Below are 7,440 nucleotides of genomic sequence, written 5' to 3'. Positions count from 1 at the left end.
AAACCAAGCACTCCAGCAACAAAGAGTGCCACTTTTGTGGCTGAAGTGCTTGGTTTGTTTGGGCCCCCACAAAACAAGTGTTACACTCGGGGGTACAATCAGCCTAGATTTATGCAGGTCTAGCAAGGCGCGGAGTCCAACAGCCCCCTGGTCTTCACCAAGAACCACCGCAAGGTGGGATGGAATTGGCTGCAAAGGGACTGCAGGTCGCGGCCCCTGGTTTGACCCCTAGACACCTATAATAATTTGCGAAGCCCAAGAATCTTTGTACAGCCTTGAGGTTGTTGGGTTGTACCCAGTCGAGAATAGCTTGGACCTTGGGTGGATCCATGGAGAAACCAGCAAAAGAGATTATGTATCCCAGAAATTATATCTTCTGTACCTCAAACTCACACTTTTCCAACTTGGCAAAGAGATGGTGTTCCCGAAGTTTCTGTAGAACCTGTTTGACGTGACCCCGGTATACGGATAGCGACTGAGAGTACATGAGGATATTATCCAAGTAAACAACCACAAAGTGGTCAAGGAATTCACTGAGAACTTCGTTAATTAAGTCCTGAAATACTGCAGGTGCATTGCTAAGACCAAATGGCATGACCAGATATTCGTAGTGGCCAGAGTGCGTATTGAACGCTGTCTTCCATTTATTTCCTTCTTTGATGCGGATGAGGTTGTATGCTCCACAGAGATCGATTTTAGTGAATACAGTAACGCCCCTTAGTTGGTCGAATAATACAGAGATGAGGGGAAGAGGATAGGTGTTCTTGACTGTGATTAAATTTAATCCTCTATAGTCAACACAGGGTCTCAGTTCACAATCTTTTTTGGATACGAAGAATCATCCGGCTCCTACCGGAGATTTAGATGGCCTGATGAACCCTTTCTCAAGATTTTCTTCAATATAAATCTGCATATCCTTGGTCTCAGGACCGGAAAGAGAATACAAGCGCCCCTTAGGTAGTCTGGAACCAGGAAAAAGCTCAATGGCACAGTCAAAGTCTCGATGAGGTTCTAGGGAGTCAGTAGCTTTTTTAGAGAACACATCCCAGAACTCATGATATTGTGAGGGAAGCTGCTCAGGAATTGATTGTAGAATCCGGAGAGGTAAAGTAAAGCAGGACTGTGAACAATAAGAGCTCCACTGAATGATCTCCTTTAACCCAATCTACAACAGGGTTATGAAGGGAAAGCCAGGGATGGCCCAGAATCAAGGGAACAGATGGACAGTCGATGAGGAAGAAGGTCAAGGACTCAGAATGGAGAGCTCCTACGTTTAACTGTAGCAAGGGGGTCTCCCAGATAATCTTGCCGCCAGGTAATGGACTTCCATCTAAGCCACAGACTGTAATTGCAGATTTGAGCTTTACTGTACGAATTCCAGTAGAGCGGACAAACCCGATGTCAAGAAAGTTGCCCGCAGCTCCACTATCAATGAAGGCCGAGAGGGCGACGGAACAGACACCAAAGGTGACCTGTGTGGGAATAAAGACAGCATTTTTTGGGGAAACAATTTGCAGACCTAGGTGAACCTTCCCCTCGTTCCGTAGACATGCTCTTTTCCCGGTTTGTTGGGGCAAGAGCAGGAGAAGTGACCTTTATTACCACAATAGAGGCAAAGACCTTATGACCGCCTTCTGTCCTTTTCCTCAGGAAAGAGACGATATACCCCTAACTGCATGGGCTCCTCAATGTCTTCAGGAACAGGAATACAAGCAGAAGGAAAAGAAGGTGCCTCTTTTTCTGCTTTCCACTCCTTAATTCTCCTGTCAATCTTTATGGCGAGCTGCATAAGGGTTTCCAAAGAGGTTGGAGAAGGGTACTGCACCAGGGAATCTTTGATCTGTTCTGACAGCCCTAAGCGAAACTGACTGCGTAACCTGGATCATTCCATTCGCTGTCAGTCGACCATCGACGGAATTCAGCACAGTATTCCTCTGCATAGCACCGGACTTGCTTCAAAGCTCGTAGATGAGCCTCAGTGGAGGCCACTCGATCCTGGTCGTCGTAGAGCAGACCCAATGCATTAAAGAAGGCTTCCACAGACTGCATGGTAGGGTTCGTTTGAGGCAGACTGAAAGCCCAAGACTGGGGGTCACCCTGAAGGAGAGAGATGACAATACTGACCTTCTGTTGTTCCGAACCAGAAGACCGAGGTCTCAGCCGAAAGTAGAGTTTACAGCTCTCCTTCAAATTCCGGAACAAGGCTCTGTTTCCGTAAAACGGTCCGGCAAATTTAGCTTGGGTTCACCTGCAGGAGCCGATGTAGCCTGTGAGGTCTAGAGGTTTCCTCTTGAGCGGACAGACGCTGGGATAGTCCCTGGACCATTTGTGACAGGGTCTAAATTTGGTCAGCCAGAACTTGAGCTGGGGACAAGTTGGTTCCGCTTTCATCCATTCCAAAGCTTCTCCTCCTGGAATACTTTTATGGCTGGTTATAATGTTACTAATGTTAAGCTGACGGTCTGATCACCAACTCACAGAACAAGATGGCGGAGGTCTTCACCTATAGCAGCCTCCTTTCCCTTAGAGCTTGATATGCTCACCTGTACTCAGATGCCCCCAGGACTTTACTCCAGGCGTAGTGTGAGTTGATAATACAGGTCCGTAGCGGCTCGCCAGGAGGCTGGATAAAAGGCAGTGGATAGTCAGACGGTAGCCGAGGTCAAGGGTCACAGGCAGGCAGAATAGTCAATAACACGCCAAAGGGTCAGGGTCACAGGTAAAGTAGCGGGGTCCAAAGTACAGGCCAAAGGATCAGGGTCACAGGCAAACAGGCAGAGTCCAAAGTCCAGGCAGGGGTCATACACAGAAAATCCAACAGAGTATCTAAGCACTATAACCGGCAGGGAGGCTAAGCCCTCCCTGCCTTAAATACTAGAATCCACTAATCAAGGCTGACTGGTCGGTCGGACTGGCTGCAGGAAGTGATTAGGAGCCGCCGCGGCCACGGGAACCGCCGCGGCTCCTAATCACTTCCTCCAGCCAGTCCGACTGACCAGTCAGACTCAGCTCCAGCCCCGCCTTGCGTCCTAGCCATCTCCTTGATGACCGGGGCGCGGCTCCTAACACCCCTCCCCACTTTCAAACTCTACCAAGCCACCCCATACCCGCAGAAATCTTAGCAGATTTCAACCTCTCTGACACCTTCTCCCCAATCTCCAAAAATCATACTAGTAGGTTAATTGGCTGCTATAAAAAATGACCCTAGTCTCTCTCTCTCTGTGTCTGTGTGTCTGTCTGTGTGTGTTAGGGAATTTAGACTGTAAGCTCCAATGGGGCAGGGACTGATGTGAATGAGTTCTCTGTACAGCGCTGCGGAATCAGTGGCGCTATATAAATAAATGGTGATGATGATGATGATGATCTCTACATTCTCCTCCCCTGAGATGACAGTACCTCATTTCCACCAAACCCCAGCAACAGCCCTTGATCAAGTGGCTCCAGCAAATATTTATACTCCACGTCAACTTCAACTCTCCGTCTCTCATTCGAAGTCAGCCATGGCACACTAAGGTAATACAAAACCTTCAAAAACATTCCCGTAAAGCATAATTTCACTGGCGTAAATCTCATACCTCTAATGATTTTCTTCACATATACTGCTATCTACCACTACAATTGAAATTCTCTGGACACTGCTAAAGAATCTCACTTCCAATCATTCACCTCTGCCCAGCCTTCAAACCCCAAACACCTTTTTAACACATTTAAATCTCTTCTCAACCCTCCTTCCCCAAACCCTCCAACTAATATCAATGCCCAATATCTTACTTCCTCCTTCAAGGACAAGATTGATAAGATCTGACTAGAAATGGTATCATCTTCCTCGACAAGCAATCAGCTCAATTCCTTCCCACTACCCTCTGACACCCTCTCTTAATTCAATCCCACAAATGCAGATGAAGTATCTACACTCTTCTTATCTTCCTACTCCACCTCCTGTCCTCTTGATCCACCCTCACAAATTGGTAGATCCCTGTCTACCAGCACAATTTCTTTCTGAATTTGCACTACAAGTGTTGGGTGTCACATATTCCCCTGTAGTAACAAGCTATTTTCTGGTGCTGAAATTATTATATGCCTGCACTATATATTTCTGAATTTCCACTACAAGTGCTTGTGGTGTGACATATTTCCCATTCCCAAAAGATCTATCTTCTGGTGTTGAAATTATTATATACCAGCAGTATATATTTCTGAATTTGCACTACAAGTGTTGGGTGTCACATATTCCCCTGTAGTAAAAATCTATTCTCTGGTGTTGAAATTATTATATACCAGCAATATAAATATATCTGATTTTGCACTACAAGTGTTTGGGGTGTGACATATTCCCCTGTCCCAAAAATCTATTTTCTGGTGTTGAAATTATTAGATACCAGCAGTATATATTTCTGAATTTGCACTACAAGTGCTTGGGGTGTGACATATTCCCCTGTTCAAAAAAAATCTATTTCCGTCCAGTCTTTGCAGGCTGCTGTTTTTTTTTTCTATTTAACTATAAGTGTAGGATGTAAAATACAGACAGACACCAAACTGCCTTTATTGCTATGAATTTCGATAGCTCTTTTTAGACCGATGGCTGCCACCCTGGATTGGTGTGTGTAGCTGTAGAATTAAGGAGGGCCTACCAGGGATTAAACTGTATTTTTCGTAATTTGCACTAATAAGGTTTGGGTATAATCTACAGCCAAACAGAAAAGATGCTTTGACCATTTTCATTAGAATTACCTCACTTATCCAAGAAACAGGTGGAGCACTAAATTATGTTATTTTAGCCCAAAAAAATTGAATTTTTTAATAAATTGCAAAACAAAACCAAACAAAACCAAAACCAAAACACGCAAGGGCGGTTTTGCAAAACCAAAACACAAAGGTAATCCAGATCCAAAACCAAAACCAAAACATGGGGTTCAGTGAGCATCTCTAATTAAATAGGCCTTGGAGCATGGGGACAAGAGATCTCTTGAATTTGTTTATAATAGAAGGCTGGGAATTCATCAAGTCCAGGGGCTGACCGCCAATTGTGAGTTTTAATGGCTTCCACTATTTCCTCTGATGTTATTTCAGCGTTTAGAGATTCTAGTTGGGCTCTGGTAAGTTTAGGGAGGTGATATGTTCAGCGGTATGCATTAAGTGTGGCTTTATGCTGAGTAGGGTCGCTTCTCGGCGAGAGGATGTTGTAAAGAGAGGCATAGTAGTCCCGGAATCTTTGCGCAATAATGTTAGGGTTGTATATTAAGGAGCCATCAGTTGATTTTAGGGCGATAATTTGATTGCGAGTGCGTCGGGCTTTAAGTTTACAGGCAAGAAGGGTATCAGCCTTGTCCCTCTTTTCGTAATAGCATTGCCTCAACCACTGTAATGTATTTGCTGCAGTTTTGGAGAGCAGTTGGTTTAATTGACCTCTCAGTGGTAAAATCTTATGGTAGGTGCGTTTTTTATGGTGTGTACGGTATAGGTCAGTGAGAGATGCTATCTGGTCTTAAATATCTTAGACACATTCACTTTCTGCTCTCTTTCGAGCTACTGCTAGATTGATCAAGACTCCTCGAAGAGTAGCATTATGGGCCTCCCATAGTATCGCTTATGAGATTTCCGGAGTGGCGTTATGGGATGTTTAATCTGTCAAAGCTCATGTTACTTCAAGGACATTATCACTATGAAGTAAGAGTGAGTCATTGAGGCGCCATTTGGGGCGAGTGCTGGGGGAGTGGGAGATCTTCACAACCATCACAATTGCCGAATGATCGGACTAGGACATGGGATGGACCTGGAGGCCTATGAGGGCTTGGGTTGTTATCTGATCTATGAAAAAAGTATTTATTCGCGTATAGAGGTTGTGTGGCGCTGAGCAGTGAGTGTATGCTCTTGATGCGGGGTACAAGATCCGCCATGCATCATATAGATTGTGTAGTGTTAGCTGAATCTTCTAAACTGAGGAAGCAACTATGTGGCTTGATGAGATATCTACAATGGAAGATCGATCTAAAGCAGGATCTAGTATTGTGTCGAAATACCCACCTACAATCGTAATACACGCAAGGGTCGGGGTGAGGCGTTGACAAAATCTGCATAGAAGACACCCTGCTGCAAATTAGGGGCGAAAAACCGAGACCAGAGTTATTGGGGTGCGGTCTAGTTAGCCTGTATTAGGAAGCGGCCCTGTGTATCTGAAGTCTCAGAGGAGATAGTGAGCGGAAGTCTGTTGTGTATGAGAATGGCAGTGCCGCTGCGCTTGGCGTCTGACGTAGAATAATAGGCGTGAGGGTATTGTTTAGAGGCTAAAGATGGGTGTGATGCCTTAAAACGTGTTTCCTGAAGAAGGATGATATCTGGGTGGAGCCTACAGAAGTATTGGTGGGCCATGGTGTGATTTGTTGGAGGGTTTAACCCACTGATATTTAGGGATAGTAGTTTCAGTGTCATGGTGGATATTGAGGACGGAGTTGCTGTTCAGGTAGGGGGGAAGTTGATGTCTGAAGTGTTAGTAGAGCAAGAAAGGAGGAAGGAGGAGGCGGGGAACACTAGGACAGGCAGGAGTGGGGTAAAAGGCTTTGTAAAGCACATTGTACCCCTTAAATTACCACTTTAACAGCACCAATAATACAGTCGCCCTTGAAAGTGACATCATTGCAGGCACCCAGCATCTTTATTCTTCCAAATTGGTTCAAGTGTGTATCTCAAGTCGTCGGTATAAAAAGCCTGTCAGGGATGACACCTTCGGTGTCATGATGTTGGGGTATGTGCTGTCAGGGTTTGGAGCGTTGCTTTGACGTACCCAACTCGACATTACATCAACTTGGCTAATATTGTGTAGGTCCCTCTCATACCGCCAAAACAGATTTGACCCATCGAGGTACAGACTCCACAAGATCTTTGAAGGTTTCCTGTGATATCTGGCACCAAGAAAGATATCAATCGGATTGAGATCTGGGGAATTTGAAGGCCAAGTCAACCCCTTGAACCCTTTGTCTTATTCTTCAAACCAATCCTGCACAATTTTTGCAGTGTGGCAGGGGGCAGTATCTTGATAACACCGGCCACTGCCATCAGGGAATACCGCTGCCATGAAGGGGTGTACTAAGTCTGCAACAATGTTTAGGAAGGTGGTACATGTCAAAGGAACATCCACGTTAATGCCAGGATCCAAAGTTTCCCAGCAGAACATTGCTCAGAGCATCAAACTGCCTCCGTCGGCTGCCTTCTTCCCAAAATGCACAATTGTGCCATTTCTTCTCCAGGTAAATGACGAACAAGCACCTGGCCGTCCACATATTATAAAAAAAAATGTGATTCATCAGACCAGGCCGCCTTTTCCATTGTTCCATGGTCCAGTTCTGGCGCTCACATGTCCATTCCAGGCACTTTCAGCGGAGGACAGTGGTTAGCATGGGCACTCTGACCGGTCTGCGGCTATACAGCCCCATACACAGCAAG

This window comes from Mixophyes fleayi, chromosome 1 (assembly GCF_038048845.1).
Source record: "Mixophyes fleayi isolate aMixFle1 chromosome 1, aMixFle1.hap1, whole genome shotgun sequence".
In the NCBI taxonomy this organism is placed as follows: Eukaryota; Metazoa; Chordata; class Amphibia; order Anura; family Limnodynastidae; genus Mixophyes; species Mixophyes fleayi.
The sequence above is the reverse complement of the archived record's forward strand: the minus strand, read 5'-3'. Positions refer to the sequence as shown.